The sequence below is a fragment of the Camelus dromedarius genome, chromosome 29, assembly GCF_036321535.1.
Source record: "Camelus dromedarius isolate mCamDro1 chromosome 29, mCamDro1.pat, whole genome shotgun sequence".
NCBI classification, from domain to species: Eukaryota; Metazoa; Chordata; class Mammalia; order Artiodactyla; family Camelidae; genus Camelus; species Camelus dromedarius.
The window spans coordinates 7,536,424-7,555,307 of record NC_087464.1 but is presented as its reverse complement, the minus strand read 5'-3'; the positions used below and the strand labels follow the sequence as shown (position 1 = coordinate 7,555,307).

Below are 18,884 nucleotides of genomic sequence, written 5' to 3'. Positions count from 1 at the left end.
ACTGGCAACAGATTGAATGCAGAAACAGATATGAGAATCCAGCTGAATTCCAGTATACCAGCCATCAAAGAGATTTTTGAAACATCTCCTCTCTACTCATTACACTGATGCAGGTGGGATATAGGTAACCCCCCTGCCCTACAAAAAGAGGTGTACATGTAATGGGCTTATTATTTTTAGATGAATAATTTCCTTTACCTATTCAATATTGATTTTTCATATGGCGAACATCAATAGATACAAGTTCTTTGGGGTTCTCTCTGTAACATTTAAGCAGATAAAGGAATCCTGAGACCAGTGAGTTTGAAAACCCCTGGGTGGCCTTCCTAGAAGGGCAGCGACAGTGGACAAGCCCAAGTGCTTCTCTCCACCTTGACCTGCTTGCTGGACCCCGCACTCCGACATCCAGCTCCCTCTCAGCCCTTCCCCTGGATGTCTGAGAGGCATCTCAGACTCAGCAAATGCAAGGTGGAGCTTGGGCTCCACCCACATGCCTCCCAAACAGACCTGCTCCTCCCCGACTCTTTCCAGCTCCGGAAACGACACCTGCGCCCCCTGTTCTGTCCAAGCCAAGAAGTTTCCATCATCTTTTTTTTTTCTCCCCTCCCTCCATTCTTCATGTTTTATACATTTCACAAGTCCCCAAATATTCCTAGATCAATCCACTACACCCAGCTGCTGTCACTCTGATCCTGAGGAGATCGGGGACAATTCTGCACCACCCTCATCCCCTTCCCAGGCACACCTGGCAACGTCTGAATGAATTTTCAGTTGTCATGGGGGGTGAGGCTACTGGTATCTAGTAAATACAGAGTAAAGATGCTGCTAAACATCTCACCATGCACAGGACAGCCCCCCACAGCCAAAACTCATCTGACCCCAAGTGGCAAGAATTCCAAGGTGGAGATCCCGCTCTGGTCCAAGCCACTGATATCCCTTCCCCTGGGTTATCCCGACAGCTTCCTCACTTACTGCTTCCACCCCTACTGCCCGGCCCCTGGCCCCGGTCCATCCTCCACACAACAGCTACAGTGATTGTTATAAAACATTACACCCAAGCCTGTCACTGTCCTGTTTCTAATCCATCACTGGCTCCCCGCTGCCTGTCAAGTAAGTTGTTATGCTTGCCACAGCCTCCAGGCCCTACCCATTCTGGCTCCTGCCTACCTCTCTGATTCATCTCATACCTAGGTGCCATGGACTCTGTGTGTGTGTGTGTGTGTGTGCATGTATGCGTGGCGTGTGCGTGCATGTGTGCGTGCGTGCGTGCTCAGCCCCTCCCCCCCTCCCCATACTACGTTGATGTCCTAACTCCTGCGTGACTGTGTTGCAGACACACCCTTTAAGAAGGCAGTTAGGGTTAAATGAGGTCATAAGCATAAGGCCCTGATACAAGAGCCTTAGTGTCCTTAGAAGAAACACCAGGGCTTCCCTGCTTTCTCTGCCATGTGTGAACACCAACGGGCCGGGAAGGGATCCCTCACCAGAACCCAGCCACGCTGGCACCCCGATCCCAGACTTCCAGCCTCCAGAACTGTGAGAAAATAAACGTCTCAAGTTCAAGCCACCCGGGCTCTGGCATTCTGTTATGACAGCCCACACTGACTAACACACCCAGCATCCCTCTGCCCAGTTCCAGCCTCCTGGTCACCACTCTACACCCGCCTCGTGGCTTTTAGCTTTTGCTTTTCCCCCTTAACGTCCCATGGCCGACCCCTCACCACCACCCTCAGTGCAGGCGCTATCTTCTCAGAAAGGCCTCCCTGACTTCCCAGCCTGACGTAGCACCGCCCCCACCCACCAGCCACACACCCTCACCCTCCCGCACTTAACCCCAGCACCCTGTTCTTCATATTCTTCTTGGGGAATCATCACTAACTTTTTTTTTAAGGTCTCACATATTTATTACCAAGCCAAAGCAATAGTGCAGAAACACTGACACAAAGAGAAAAATCACATCCCCAAACACATCCAGCTGTCCAGACAGCAGCAGTTTTCAGAGTGACATGGTAAGACGCAAATGTGTGCCACCCCATGTGCAGCTCCTTGTAGACCCAGCTTGGTTCTTCTCCAATGTCTCCTCTTGGAGTTGTACCTGATTTTATTACCAGTTTTCATTCAAATCCACTGGGGAATGGTATGATTCTCCTTCTGTTTCTCGGTCAAGAATCGCTTGATCCTGAAAGTCTTGTGAGAAAACATGGCGAGGACCAAATTCAACCGCACACAGGATGGCGGAGAAGAGAAGAGCCATCACTAACTTATCATCCTGTTCCTGGTCTGTCTCCCCATCCCCCTCCCAGCAGAGGATGCAGAAACCCACTCTGTCGCATTCACAGCTGTATCAGGAAAGGACACAGAGCAGGTGCTAAGTATCAGTTAAATCAGTAAGTAAGTGAATGAACCTGCCTTTGCAGGTCTCAAACTTAAACAAGTGGGCATTTCCAGCCACACGCTGAACCCCACCCATGACTCACAGCCCGCTCCCACCTTCCCAAAGAAAGTCACGGTGCTTGTGCCAACCTCCGATTCCTCTGGGGCCCAGTGGGATGGGAGAGAGGAATAATTAACCTCAGTATCCACAGTGAGTGGTTACTCATATCCTTTCACTCCAGGGAGCGCCAGGTCTCAATGTTACGTTGAAACACAGGCCTGGGAAAAAGTGTTCCAGGCACAACGAGGCACAAAGTTAGTCCCCAGTGTCTGTTATCTGCAGCCACAGAGTAAGGACTCATATGTCACTTCAGTAAGACTCACAGGCAAGTTCTCCAGGGCCCTGGCTTGAACGGCACAAGAAAGCTAAGGCAAGTTGTGCAGGCAGAGGACGAAGGAGTGGGCCAATGGGGAGAGAACTGCCAGCTGGGATCGAGGTCCGTGCTTCTGAATGACTGGATCTTTGAAAAGGGAGATCTGAACACAAATGCAGTATGAGGAATGGTGATTCTGTAAAGGAAAATGCATAAGGGAACAGCAAGCTCACAAACTCCCGATGGCCTGCTGCGTGCTAGGCACCCATTAGCTCTCGGAGTTATCAGGGCGGGTCCTGAGGAGGACTGGGTGCTCAAAACACAGATGGTCAGTAAACTAGGGAACATAGCCCTGACGAGGGCCACCAGGGAAGCTTCAGAGGAAGAAGAGAGTGGTGAACGCTACAGGAGGCAGAGCCAGATGTTTCCCAGGGAAGAAGATGACCCAGGTGAGAGGGCTGTAATGGTCAGAATGTGAAGTCCCAATGGGGAGGACTGGGGATGTGGGCTGGGTGGTGAGAAAGAGCGTACCTACCAGGCAAGCCTGCCGGCAGGAGCGCTGGACTCCCCTTTGGAGGAATCCGCAGTTGGAGGAGGAGAGGGCAGCCAACATCGTGGACTTCAGAATGCACACCGAGGGCAAGAGGGGGTGATGCAAATACGTTCTCATTGTCACCAACATTTAGTTAAGAATCAACATAACAGGCCCGGATTTCAGCCAGAGTGGAGGCAGTATGGGCCTCAGGACAAGAAAGCATCAGAAAGTCAGAGGGGCTGGAAGGCTCCAAGGGAACAGAGCTGCCTCATGTCAGCTTTATGTGGAGTGAGGCGACCCCTTCTCTCGTTCCTGGGACCAAAGCTGAAGATGCTTTGAATTTCACTGCCCCAAACGCCCCAAAATGTGGTGTCACATAACACTCTCTCCTATACATGGAGAGATTTGGAGCAGATGGCATGAGAGGTGAGTCTCCCTCCCTCCCACGTCCCCCCACACCCAACCTCTTCCAAAAACATCAAATCCTTTCTTCCATAAATAATTGCAATAGGATGCTGTAGCTTTTCCCAAACAAACAATAGCCTGATTGTGCCCTGTTTGCCATGGGCCGGCCCCGTGCACACACAAAGGCCTGCTTTCACAGGCTGGGTCTCTCTCGGCCGCATCAGGATGGGCGTGAGTCCCCCCTCCTCATTTCTTCTGCAACTTTGCTGCAGTGATTCCTTTGGGAAAGGAGCGACAGGAAGAGGCTGGACCACAAGGAAAAGGAACAGCGCCCTGGAAAGACAACAGTCCTTGTTCCCCAGGTTTTTGGCTGCCTCTGACCTCACCCAGGAAGCCCTCCTTTCACCAGAAGAGGGCTGTTTGCTCTCGGATTCCAATCACACAGTTTCACGCTGGCAATTTCTCCTAAACATTCTATGAAATGTCAACCATGATTTTAAACTGTAATAAGCTACAACTGTCAAAATCTTCCTGTTTTCATATTATATACCTTCGTATTATCTGGAATTTCAGTAGAGTTTAAGTGAGCACCTATATTTTTGCACTAATTCCTTCTCCTGGTTTAAAAAATGTAAGTGTGAGCTAAAGAATAAAACTCATCACTTCATAGCTGCTGCTTGTAAAACACCTCCTTTGTGTTTAAAAATATAAAGCATTACATTTCCCTTTCAGAATTTAGGCTGGATTTTCCCCACAGGTACCAGGAAGCGCCTTCAGCCAGAAGGCCCTTATTTACCAGTTAGAATGTTTCCATTAAGAAAGTTTAAAGATTGACTTTATATTTCCAGTAATTCAGAATGGCCATTCTCCCAGACTGAGCCACTGACATTTGACACAAAGAGGTTTCTTCTTCCCCTATTTTATGTTCTTCCTCCTACTCACGTCTCTGTCACTCTCCCAATTTAAATGAAATAGAGTTCCAAGTGGCCAGGACACTAATAAACTCTCCGAAAGCCATCTGGAGAGTATGCACATTTTTGTTTTTCAAACCATGTAAATAAACAGTGTAAGGGTCCAGCAATCCGTGTGACATCAGGGCAGAACAAGGACCCTTAGTTGCACGGTGAAGTGTTCTTCTGAAGGGGTTTATCATTCATGCCAGTAACTGAGACTAAAATGTATTTTAAAGTTTAATCTTGGTTTCTTGACAGCACCTAGTGAGGCGAGCCGCCCACAATCATGTGCCTCATTTGTCCTGCAGCTCAAGTAGGAGACACCACTTTACTCGCCATCACACCGACTTAGTTACCTCACAATTTACAAAACATTCAGGGGATGCTCTCGCGTTTGCCTGGGCTTCAGCACGGAAAGTAAAAAGCCTCAACTGTGGCAGAACAGGATCTATTCTGGACCTTTTCCCACTGGATTGAGGTCGGCTGTCAAAACTCACTATAATTTTCAACATACGGAGTCACAGTGAGGGAAGGAGGTGGGCGGCGCATCCTCACCCTGCTTTGTTGGAGGAGGCAGTTCTTGGTACTCAGCCTCCTCTACGCCTCTTCAGAAGTCTCAGGGCTCAGACGTAAGGAACCGAGGGGGCCACTCTGCATCAGCAAACGGCCCTCATCCTCATCCGTGTCTCAGCATACGACAACCTCAAAGTGTTTCACCATGTGGGTTCCTTGTTATTCAGGTACAGTGAGGGCAAGAGACCAGGAGATGACTGCCACTGAAAGGGCAGTTTGTGACTCCCAGTTCCTGAGAAGAGTGTTGCACCAGGCCCCACAGAGCCACACAGGGAAGCCCCAGGTCGGTTGGGAAGCAGAGGGAGCAGTGGAAAACATGAACAAGGATTTTAATTGTGGTTTCCGCAGGAAGGACTGGGTGAGGCAGGGTAAGCAGGCTTGGGATTGGCTAGAGTTGACTATTTCAGTGGGCTCTGGGTGTATGGCTGTCCCTTGTTGTCTGGTACCTGGCCCTGGGGTGACTAGAGCAGAGGGCTAACGACCCTAAGTGTGAGACACGATCCAGGAAAGGTAGGGGCATGAGCTCTGGAATAGTAGGTTTGCATGTGAAACATGTGCTCATTTACTGTCTCTAGAAATTAGCTAGTTCTGGGTGGGACAGTCTCTCCAGAGTCAGCAAGGCAGCAGAATCACAGAACACAAAGAGGCACGATTCATACAGAAGGTAGCAGAAGTCAACTAGCTCAAAACTTCCATGGCCCCAGGCAGCAGCCCTCATTCAAGTCAAAGATGACGTGAACATCTGAAGAGAAGCTCTGCATTCACCAGGACCGCCAGCAAAGCCACCTAAAGCACTGCTTTTCAGCTGAAGGTTAGAACAGCATAAAAGACAGGAAAATGGGTCTCTGGACTTAAGATAATGGACAATGGTTGCTGGCCAACAATCATACATTTCAGGACACTTGTAAGGGCAGTTCGTCCAAGTCCACTGGGGTTATCAGTGGTAAAACCCAAGGACAACGCCTCAAAGAGGGACCTGGACAACATACATATGAAATTCAAAGATAGAGTTGAGAGCAAGAGCAAATACGTTAGGTAAAATAGGATATAAAAAGATCAAGTTTGGAAAGAGGGTCCGAATCTTAATACCACAAAGTTTTGAAAAGCTTTATAAAGAGTAACAACAAGGGAAGCATAATACATTGGTGACGTGGCTAAAGCTGAAATGGTCCGAGGGTCCAAGGTGACATGCTGCATCCCTGGGGCCACGGCATCCGAAATAAGTCTAGGAAACAGTCTGGGTCTGATTTCTACCAGCTACGGCCCTCAAAGATGGCATTTTAATTCTCAGGGACATGGTTTACAGGGTTGTTCAACTAGAACTTATCAAGAGGGACTAAACATTCTGGAGTAAAGGACAGGTTAAAAAAAAAAAAGAACAGAAAATGTTTAATCTGGAGAAGGAAATATCCGAGGACACAAAGTAGATGTGCTCACACAGGCAATTATCTTGAAGGGATCTTCGACTTAATTTTTATGGTTCATAAGACACAAACAGAACCAACATAGAGGAACCAAGTTATAAGGAAGTCGGGTTTTGTTTCTATACAGGAAGAATCTTCTAGCACTCTCAAATTGCCCGAAAACAGAGTTGCCTCAGAAGATGATGAGTTTCTTGGACATGGAAGTGTTTGAGGAGAGACTAGTTTTTCCTCTACGCAATACACTGATGTTCAGCAAACGTTTTCTGTAAAGAGATCTGAGAGCCGTACTGTTCGTGTGCAACTACTTAGCTGTGCCATCTTAGCAAGAAAGTAGCCACAAAGGATAGATAAGCAACGGGTAAGACTCTGCTCCAATAGAACTCGATTTCCCAAAACAGGCAGCGCGGGCTAGATTTGGCAGCCTGGGCTGTAGTTTGCCAACCCCTGAATCAAGCCTAAGAAAATCATTTAAAATCTTTGACTTATAAGAGATTTGCTCACCTATCAACAGGATATAAAGGCGTGACCATATACAGACATAAATATTTGGTGAGTGTTATTCTTCCCAAGATTAATTTATCCAAAAAGACTGAAAAAAAATAACCTTTTTGACTTTTCACCTTAAAATGGCAGGGTTTTAACTTGCGGAGGGGTGGAGAGTCTTACCTAAACTACGTCAGTGCCAGCTTCACTATGCATAGTGATTTGGCAATAGTTAGGTTCGAACACACTGGATTGATACAATGCAGATACTAAGAAAACCACCAGAACAGTTACTGACCCCCAGAAAGCCAAGAGCACTGCACGGGTCAGGTTATCCAGCGATGCACAGGAAAGAACGCCCCCCACCCCCTATGCTTCCTACCACAAGGCTGGACACTGTGGGCCCCATCTTCCAAGCTTAGAGTACATATCAGCCTTCACTCAAACCATAAAAGTGACTTTCTTGGCTTCTCCTGACCTCTTTTCATTTAGTTCATGCAAAATTCCCCAGAGTGAGCACCTGTCTGGGTCCCCCTCAGGACACAGTAAGCACCCGTACTGAGCTCACGCCCAGACCTGCATTAGTCCTGTGAGTCCTGGTCCTTCTCCCACCGAGACCCCACGGTAGGGAGAGTGGGTTTTCATTACATTAACAAAATTTTAGCGACAAGGATGGAGGGTGGGAAACCCACTGGAACCACTTCCCTCCAAAGCAGCCATGTCCATTGCAAGCACTCACCGAGGACCGTGTGGACACTTCTAGATTTCACAGCAGGGCCCTTATGCCACACTTTATATTGGAAAATGGAACCGACCAACATTTTCTTTAGGTATTCCTCAAAACCCGAACTAGTATTCTCTGGGGTTGAATCCAGAAACTCTAAGACTGTTTGCACAGGATTTATAATCTGGTGCCTACTCAGTGGCGTTATAAAAACATGGAATGGGGAAAAAATGGCAGTTAAAGAGCGTGCTCATCATCGCCAGCTCACCGCGGTGGTTCACATTTCTTGCCCGGCAAGCCAGGCAGTGCTCCCGATGCCCAGAGCCTTGGCAACAGGCAAGCCTCTCGAGCCAGCAGGACTTGGGGGGCACAGAGCTCACACTGACTGCATGGCTTCTCTCCCAGACCCACCTGGGCAGAAGCAGCCCTTCCAGCTCCTGAGCCTGAGCTAATGGACTCCAATCTTACTTGCCCTGGAAAAGGCTAATCCAGGCTTACAATAGGAGGTCCATAAACCTCCCAGCACCCTGAAGTGCTGCTGGCCAGGCCCCGAATCCCTGTGCCACCCCAAGGCTGCCCTCAGGCCCAGTACCTGCCCAGAGAGAGTCAGGGTCGGGCTGCTGAGGAATGTCAAAGGGGCTTAGCCAAACCCTGGGACCGGTGCCCCGGCTCAGAGTTCCATTACCCACGCCAGAACAACCCTCTAGCTGCCTAGCACCTGAAGGAACTGGAACATTCAAGATAGGTGTGCATCTTAAAAGCCTCTGATTTTAACTGTCTGATGAGAATCTTTCAAGAACATACTACCCCTTTCCCCGCACAGACTTTCAGCAAAGTTCATATCATATTTGCCATCATGACTTCAGCACCAAAACCCATAATGGCCTATAGCACTCTCAATGGAGGGATATTAAACTCATCTGCTTTTCAAGTTCCGATGTGCTGCTGGTGACACAGGTGCACCCAGTAACCCCCGAGGGCTAAATAATCACCCTTATACACACTGTTCTTTTGAGGCAAGACTGCTGCACTGGCAACATTAAAAACCAAAGGGAAATCATTCCTCACAATTTATCCCACAGCTGGAAACAGTTTTTGAGGGAGATAAACATATTGATGAGGAAAATGGAAATCTTTCAACTTCAGTTTTCAGAATTAATGAAAAGCTATTTCATTGTAGTTATGTAATTTGGTGCTGATATCCTGACACCTCATTAATATTTAAAAATTGTTTTTAGTATTAATAGATCTCACACCAACGAATGTGACTTTGCCCTGGCTTGATCTTAGCTCCTCCTGGGGATACCCGACACCCTTCTGCCCCATGCCAGGTCGTCACGAACGCCTGTCCTGAACCACACCTGAATGTATTTGGTGTCTTTGTATCGTTGTTTCTTTACCACACACAAGTGACACCTCAACCATCAAAGAGTAATGTTCACTGGAGCTGCTCTTAGAGAATTTCCCAATTACAAGGCAATGTCTACAAGGAAAACTGTAAATCAAACTTTCTGATCAAATTCACAAATACGATTTTGAAGGAAAGTTACTCTTTCCACACAGCTACTGCTGTTTCCTCTGAACTTACCCTGGGTGAAACAGAGAGGCTTTCTTTTGTTTGACAGAAACCCCTAATACTGGATGAAAGAGGGGGTGGAAAGCAGGGGGACAGTACACGCATTAGTGACTTATGCTGCTGACAAAAGCGATGATGGCTTACACTTCCGTAAATGGAGTTCTACTCTGGTCCAGGCACCACTGCAAACTCATGTTAATTGGTTCATTTAAACCTCATGACACAGTGATCCCTTGAGGGTGGCACCACTGTGGATGCCATCTTACAGAGGAGGAAACAGAGGCACAGGTGTCATGGGCAGTAAGTGACAGAGCCAGGATGGAACCCCATCTGGCAGCAGGCAATGGTTTTAGCCCTTACCCTTTCTTAGAGGGTACAACCACATCTGAAACTATGTTAACACTAAAGTTAACTCCAACAAGCTCCATACAACCAAAATGCCTCAGGTATCAAAGGGATACATTGATTGCACAATGTTACATAAGGAAAGTCTCCAGAAAGATACACCTAGGTTGCAGCTGGTGTTCAATGCCCCACTTCGGAGAACCTAAGCTTTATGATTAGTATGTTTTCAGCTGCTGAAAACTTGAACTACCTCCAACTTATTTGAATTTACATGCTACAACCAACAAAGCATTTGACTGAGCAGCTGAGAGCCAAGCACAGATGACCTGACAGGGCCTGGGGTGAGCCAGGAAGCTCTGACTTCAGTGCCCACAGAACACATCACATCAGATGTGATACACTGTTCAACCCGCATGAGATTAACACTCATGTCAGGCTTAGGGTCAGTTTTGCCCTAAAACACTCATGTCAATATTCTGTGGATGTCCAGTGCTGGTAAACACACCCTCGGCTCTCTCTCACTAATGCCAGAGAGTGGACTTTTCTGGCCACAGGATCACCCCTGGCTTTCCACACGTGTCCACAAGAAGGATGGGGAAAAGAGACATCCCCAGGAGTCAGCTCTTCTTTTCACAATGCCGAAAAAACATTGTCAGAGGATTCCCATAGGGGTTCTGGTAACAACTATTAGAAGGTGTTTATTTAATATTTATTTCCACACAGCCAATTATAGACAGAGGCTCCTATTATTCAACTAGAATCAGTCTGTCTGTCTGTCTGTCTGCCTATCTATCTATTTATCTATTTATAGCTCTTATCAAGAAGCAAATGAAGGGAAGGGAGGGGTGGCACTCCAAGCTGAAAACACCAGCATAGGCGGCGTGTGATGGGCGGCCCTGCGGGCTGGACTCAGGCAGGCCTCACCAAGTCAGTGCGGTGCACGGAGCTTAGCCCACTTTGGGGGAGCTCAGCAGATGAACCAGGCTTCTTAGAGACTTCTGCCGGCATCACTAATTTGCTCCCAGCTCTTCCTCCTGTACCCTCTCCCACATTCCCTCCAGGCTAGCCCCAAGCTTTCCAAACACAAGAAGGAAGACAGGAGAGAAGGGGGAAGGGGGACTGTTTCATCCTGAGGTATTCATGGACGAGCCACACACGTGGAGTGACAACCAGGGAAGGACGCCTCCTCGGAGAGCTCCCAGAGCCGCAGGCCACTCAGGAGCCCCTTGGGGGTGGCAGGGAGGCCTTCTTCCCTAGAGCCTGGGGGCCCAATGGAGGGGGCAGGAAGGGCGGACCGAGGACACATGACTCTGTGCACCTTCCTCTGAGGCAGGAGACAAACCTGGGCCTCACCACACTGTGCCAACCCGTCCCGGCCTTCCCCGCCATGTTCTTAATCAGTTCACCGAAAGCACAGAAAAGATTAAGACAAAGACAGACTCAAATAGAAACTTGAAATGGGCAGGAACCGGAAGCTGGACAGGAACTTGGGTGGGTCCCCACTGATGCTGGCCCTCACAGACACACCTTTGCACCTGCAGCCTGCTGGGTCCCCACACAAATTCTGTCCAACACCCACCCTGCAGAAGGGCTGTGGGAAGTGCGTGGCGGGTGCTTTTCTAGTTCAAAGGACCAAAAATACATCTGTGTTTCCTAACAAGCTGACAAAACTAGTAGGAATGCCTTTGGTTGTAAAGCCCACCAATCAGAAAGAAAAGGGTATTCGAGTCATTTATGTTAGCTAACAAAAAAAAATTTATGGTAATATCTTACCAGAGCTACTTTAGGATTTTAGAGTTTCTTTGAAGGGCCATGATTAAAGGTTTCATTGGTTAAGCAAGACAAGCAAAACAAATCCTTCTTCCTGACCCTCCTGGAGTTATCACAGGTGGGAGAGTGACAGGAGGGGCTGCGTCTCAGGGATGCTGGAGGCGAGGGTGGGCAGGTGTGAAGTGCCTTGAATCACACACACACACACACGCACACACACGCACACACATGCACACGCAAAGATACCATATAAACACACCAGCACCTTCCGGAAAGGATGAGCATGAAAGCACATTAACTCGCAGCCTGCCCTTTGGAGTCTGGCTTTGCAGCTCTGCCCAAAAGCAGCGTGTGTGAGTGCACACTTCAGGGAAAACAATCCTTGAGAATCATTAGCTCTGTGGAAAATGAGGAACATTCCGCCCAAAGCGAAAATCCGCTTTGGAAGGGGGTGGGGGAACAAGACCTACCCACACGGCTTTTAACTTTTCACTTGCTTTGCAACTCTGGCAGCAGAAAGTTTAAACGGGGGGATCATCAAGTTAAATTTAACCGTCTTGTCTCTGAGATTCCCCTGTAATACCCCACTAATACCTCAAGATGTAGAGTCATGACTCATCTAAATGCAAACGTTCGATACAAAGCCACCCCCAAAGAAAACGTCCTTGAACATAATGATGATCTCAGACTCCGGGGAGTAATTATCCTGGATGTCTTATCTGTGAGAATCTCCCGTTTTTGTTTATCTTCTCCAGTTCACTGTATCTTCAAACAAACGGATTAGCAAGTATTTTCTGAGTGTCTGCCATGGTCTAAGCACTCTCCTTCCTGACTCACAATCACACCCACATGCAGGCTGTGTGTGCACGGCCCTCCACCCCTGCTTCAGGGTCGCCCCCACTTCACTCACCCTGGAGTGCCTGCTCCATCCTCCACCGGCTCGAAGTTAAAGCAACAAGCAAACGACTAACCTTCTTTTAAAAAGAAAAGGTTTATGTTTATTTCTTCCCTTTCACTTGTGCCCCCTAAATCCCTTGCGTTCGTCCCAAAACAGCCCTCGGAATACTGGCTCCACGTAATCCACGTAACGCTATTCAGAAGCGGAAGATTACCCTGCACGATGGCATGATAATGCCTCAAACAGACATTTCACTGCATTCCAGAACAGCAGAGAAAAAAATTTTTTATTCCTCTAAATAAATAATCACATAATAAATACATAAAACAGGCTATTCACTCCCTCAGTGCTCTCACGTCCCATCCAGCTGATACACATTAACACACGACTAGGAGACAAGTACATTACTTAGATCTGTACTTTTTCAGTCACCTTCAATTTACTGAACGCAGCTTAAGGAAAAAAAGAGAAAACAGAAGGAACCACTTTTTCATTGTGTTTCAAGCCAGGTACAATTAAAAAATCATTAGTTCAGTGTCAACCTAAAATAGAAACAATTACCAGTAGAACATCATATATTACATTTACTTTTCATTTCAAGTGGCACGATTCCTGTCTGGGAAAACATAAGGAGTTATGTGTAGAAGCAGCAAGATAAATGAATTAAAAATTCTTAGGGGGTCTGACTTGCTGAAGGCTATGAACATGAGAGAGAAAAAAATAATAATATAAACAGAAGCGGCTCAAAATCTAAAATCATTAAACAGAAATCATTCCCACTTGGAGTTTATATCTGAGTATGTGTTTATAGTATTGCTCCATGTACCTGATGGATGGAATTCTATTATCTCAGCCATGAAACACTTAGAACCTGATGCCAAGACAAAAGCAATCTCAAAAGTCCTCCGAGTTTCATGGAAAATCATTTACAAAAATCCAGTTATCTACTTTCCTGAGGGACAGACAAAGATCAGAATTTGCCATCCCTGCCTACAGAGAGAATACCTGAAATACGTCAAATATAAACATGCATAGATGTCCGAGGCCACGTAATTTCAGGAAAAATCAGAGCCCCATGTGGATTCTGAGGCACTGGGTTTCATAATAGCGCCCTGGGTTGCCAAGAAAATGATCTGTAATTAAAGACAGCAAAGTGCTGTCAATCAATAACAATTAAAAGAAATACTTAAATATCTAGCACTCTTGAGAAGAGAGCTTGATTACTTGGGGAATCAACTCAAGCAGAAAACTTCGGTTTCAATGATGCCAGACAAATGCAATGTATACGGAAGCTGTGTGTACAGACACAAGACTGTAGCTTCGAGGGGATGCACTCTTTCCATGTGAATTTGTACACAAGTCTTGTCTTTCAGGAAGCTATGTTTAAAGCCTATATATACTTTGCTCCCCAAAGTTGCTGATGGTCAAAACATCTCTGAAACGCTTTTTGAATTTGACAGTCCTGGCTCTCTTGATCTCATCTCTGTAATCCTCCACCTCTGAGGCCAGTGAAACAAAACCCAAAACATTCCTTGGTCCTGCTTTATCTCCCCGCTTCCATTTCCTATCCATTTTTCAGAAAGAGAGGGCTACCCTGCCTCTTCAGCTTAACCACGGGGCTACCCAGAGCACGCTCCTTCAATGTTGACATGGTTTTGCCACCAAGGACCCAGTCACCCAATACAATACCTCAATCTCATAAAGAAAGAAATACCTTTTTGAAAATGTTTGGCTCCCTCTCCTTCTGTGACAATTCTCTCCTGCTCCTTCTTTTATTTCTTACTGCCATCCTTCTCCCTCCCGTCTTCTTCCTGAAGTCCTGAAGTACTCCAAGGGCCTAGCCTGTGGGCTTAAGTGACCTGCCATAATAGTGAATTAATAGTAAGACTCAAGCCAGGATCCTGTCTTAAAATCTGCCAGCCACACCCTGTTCCAGCTCACCACAACTTCTTTCTAATCACGACTGCAACTGAGCTTCAAAGCCAAAGCTATCACTGGCCCACGAAGTGTGCCTTCAATTCAGACCCTCCGGACATCATGTTGGCTGTTGGCCAACAGGAGAGACTGGACAATGAGGACCCAAGACTAGCTGTTTACATCAAGTCCTCAACACATTCCCTGTCACCCCTTCCTTCCGTGTGATTGCAATGAAGGACTTTCCTTTTATGGTAGGAAAACCCAGCTCATGTTGCCTATGCCTAAAGCAGCTCAGATGTGGCATCAAGGTTGGGGAGGGGCCACATCATGGTAAAAGGACACACGACACCCACCTGGGAGAGAGACGCCAGCAACCAGGAGAGTGAGTTAGGTGAACAGTGGTGAGTTTCTACCCTGGTGCTGGGGAACGAGCAGTAGGGTCATTACCAATTGTGTTTATACAACATCAAAACACAGAGAGCAAAAGAAAGATGCTCAGTGCATCTGCAGAGGCTTTGTGCCACCAGGCTTGAGGTGTCCTGAAGCCCCTGGCTGCTGCTAGCAATGGGGAGGGAGGGAGGGCTCCTCTTTAAAAGGCTTAACCCTCTCTAACTCTATTCCCAGTGTCCATGTAGGAGGAGGGAGCAGCACAAGTTTAGAACAGAATTTTTCTCCATGCACAGAGCCATGATGCCTTGGGGTAATTCTCTCCCCCAAATGCACTCAAGGACACAATCCAGCATTTCCAATTTGGGGGACTGTTCTGAGGGTGGCATGGGCGGCCAGTCGGTTGGGGTTTGCACTCTGTGCACGGGAAGGTCACCGAGGACGGGTCTCACCCGGGCCTCAAGCGTGCTTTGTGAGGACAGTGGCCTCTGCTGGGGCTCAGGCTGGCAATTGGAACCAGGCCGCCCCTCTCTCTGCTGTTTGTTTTGATAGAGGTTCATTTATGCCCAGGACAAAGCCTGCCCTCTTTGCTCTGCTCCCAGCAGGAAGCGGTGGCAGGGAGGGGGCCGGCATTGTCACACAGCTTCCAATTCAGGTTTTGGTGGCCACAACAATGAGGCTTCAAGTGCCACAAATAATGAGCTGCCCGCTGGACACAGGAGAGGGGAGCCGGGCAGGGAAGGCAGCATGTGTAGACCTGGGGAGACCTCCCCCCACCCGCCGACCAGGGAGCAGTAGCTCCACCCCCAGCATCCCACTCTCAGGGCTCTGTATGCAGGACACAGGGTCCCCGCCTGCCTCCTCTTATGTGGCTTGGGGATGGAGAAGTAACCAGGGCCCCCAGGAATGACAAGGCTTTCCTTCCTTGTCCCCACTTCACTTCTCCTACCATTTTCCCCCACTAAATGAGCAAGCACTCAAAAAAAAAAAGAAAGAAAAAAAGAAAAAAAAGAAACCCATTAATGCACACACGTGCTTAGTGTCCTAATTTACGGACAGTTGCACTCGGGGAGAAAAAGTCTAAATTGAATCGCCAAAAATGAACACTATCCTTTAAAATAAAGCCGGGGCTGGATGGCTGGGCGTGAATGAACTGCATTACCCAACCAAGTGCTGGTGTAACACAAGCCCTCTCCTCCCCCTCCTGGGCCTCATTCATAAAAAGCCTGCTTTGCCTCGGCAGCTGCAGGAACCGGGACTGGATTTGCGTCCGCATTTTCCAAGAAGGAGGGAAAACAGCTGAGACAAAGAGAATCTCTCAGATACCACCGCCGAGTCTGCTGCTGCATCTCCTGGTCTCCAGGTCTGCTCCCCAAACAGGCAGCGGGCACCGCGGAGCCGCACGCGGGGAGCGGCGCTAATGCCCACACGCCCAGCGGGTTATTAAAGAAATTCCCATCTGCTGAGTCACATTCCGTATCTTCTGCCTCCCTGCCATTTTTAAAGAAATAATAATAAAAAAACAAAAATCAAAGGCTCTTCCTTGTTGGTAAAATGGGGGCTGCCAATTTATCTGAAGACTGCCAAATTGGGGTGGAGGTGGCCACAAATTTCCAAAAGAGGTGGAGTTTTTAAATTGTCCACTTTTAAATTGATATCACAACACTCAAACTTCACACAGCTGGGGTAGAAACCTTAGGAGGTAATGAACAACTTTAATTCTTAATACTGCTTTTCAAATTTCCAAACAGAACAAATCAACAATCCATATGCTGCATCCTGGCAGAAGTCTCCATTGTCCAATCCCATTTCCATGACTCCCCTCTGGGCATGGCATTTCTTACCACCTCCCAGTCCCCGGGATGCTGGGGCTTGCAAAGGAACCAGCCTCGCTCAAGCACACAGTCCCTCAGGAAAGTCAGAAATCACCGTGATAGATGAGAGGCTATCAGATTTATCAGACTCAACACCCTTCTTAAAAACAAGATCTGAACAAAAGAGCATGTTCTAATTTACCAGAAAAGGTTTTAACACAAGAATTAAATAAGAACAGAGTGCAGGAAGGGAAGACAGGAACAAAACCGTTCTTGTTGTCCTAATACCAGAGCTGTCTTCCGATGAATTGAGATATAAATTCTCTCCAGAGACAAGATGATCTGAGCTATTAATTGGTCCCCTCCTCAACGCTTGCAAAACACAAGTCAGGCTTCAAAATCTCACATGGCAAGGGGTGAGGGGGAGTCTGCTACATTTTCAGAAGATACGAACTTCCCACTCATGAAGACTGGGGCCCAGGGAGACTGTAACAGAAGCCCTCAGAGCTCTCCTGCAGTGAACATCCATTTCTACCACATTCTCTCCCAGACTCCACGGAGGCCTCCCCCTCCCACCTTCGCCCAGGGACTGACAGCCAAAGAAACAAGAAAACTATCAAATGAATCTTGTGAAATACCCCATCTGTGATTAAATCACAATAATTTCATAACCTCTTCAAAGACAGCAATGTCCAGACAACAAACTGAGAGCAAAATAAGCAAGAGTCTTATAGACATTACGCCAAGCTTTATAAGGAGATTACCTAGTGGCTGCAGACCCGAATCCACAACAAATGTTTTTGTTAATTAGTCTCAGACCTTCTGCCCATCCTGTGAGAGCTCCCACATGGAGACCCCCAGGCCTGTGGTTCTCGGTGGATTTTTCTGGGACCACGAACATGCTTTACAGGTAAGGAGAACGAACCCATGATCATTTTTGAGGGGCCCATGGAAGGAGGAGGTAGATGAGTCATATAGTGGAGACAGATTTAGTGAGATTTTAATACTTAAATTGTCTCTGGCCCCACTCCCAAACAACTGTTAATCATCAGAATGTTTCTTAAGCCCTTGGGTGTGGGCATGGTTACCCAAAGACGTGGTAACTCCTCTAAAGAAACAATAAAATACACACTAGGGTGCACTTTATTTAATCATGTTTGGCTCTAACTAAATATGTGGTATAGGGCAAGATACTTAAGCTCTCTGTCCCTCAGTGTCCTGATCTATAAAATGGGTGTAACAGGGGAGCTGCCCCTTACAGGGCTATCATAAGAGCTGGTACATAATCCATGCTCAATAAATGTTAGCTGCTATTACTAACGCTGTCACTATGTCATCTCACCCCACCCCCACCCCTGCCCCGGTCTAAACTCTGCTGACTTTCTAACACACAGAACAAAATCTGTTTTTGTTCTGTCCCAAATGATGATCTGGGTGTGCCCACCCTCTGCCCCTCGCTCCCGGGCTCCAGCCCCACAATCTGTCTCGTCCTCCTTTCCCGCCACCCCATGTGCATCCCGTATGCACCTGTCAGTCCTGCTGGTGCTTAGGAAATCCGGCTGCTTCTCGCAGTGCTCTCTACCACTATGCTGGTCTAAGACGCACCTTCTCTGCCCTGGATTGTGGCCACCGCCGCCTCCTACTTGTCTTTCTGCTTCTGTCCATGGCCTGGAGTTTACTATGAACTCAGAAACCAGTGTCACTCCTCTGCTTAGAAACCCTCCATATCAGTCTGAGCCAAGGGCCTCACCATAGTCCCTGGCCCTCCAGCCTCCTGGCTGCCCTGCGCCCCTTCCTTCAGGTCTCTGTCTGGAAGCCCTCTTCCTGGAGACCCCTGTAAGCACCTGGCGGAAAAGAGCACCCCACACAGCATAACCCCTAGGCCCACCCCTCTTTCACAAAAGCTCCATGAAGGCAGAGTCATCATGCCCATGGCTCCATTCCTGCCCCGAGAACAGCGCCTGGCTCAGGGTGGGTGTCCAGTGAGTGTAGGGTAAACAGATGGCCCTGTCCCCCACATGTAGACACCCTCCCCGACCCCCAGCTTCCCAGCCTTGATGTCTCCCCTTGGCGGCCTCCTGCTCTCAGGGCATATGTCCTCTCCTCGGAAGACCTCCTCTGAGAGCCTAACCCGAGGTCCACCCCCACCAGCCATTCATTCATCCCTCCCCACGGCACTCTCCATTGGCTGACATCACTACTTGTTTACTGTCTGTTTCTGCCACTAGAACATCCCCTACAAGTGGGGACCTGGCTTTGGCTCATCCCTGGGCCCCCAGTGGCCAGCACAGTGCAGCTGAGTGCCTGGTCCTTGATTCCGAGGAACGGGGTCG

General features: G+C 48.0%; 1 protein-coding gene and 1 pseudogene across 3 annotated transcripts in view; both read right to left on the bottom strand.

Annotated features, from left to right (window-relative positions):
• The window catches only part of IGF1R (insulin like growth factor 1 receptor), a 280,329-nt gene that overhangs the window by 125,470 nt on the left and 135,975 nt on the right, over positions 1–18,884 (bottom strand). The gene's annotated exons all lie outside the window — the stretch shown is intronic.
• On the bottom strand, positions 1,854–3,704 carry LOC135319554 (large ribosomal subunit protein eL39-like; annotated as a pseudogene).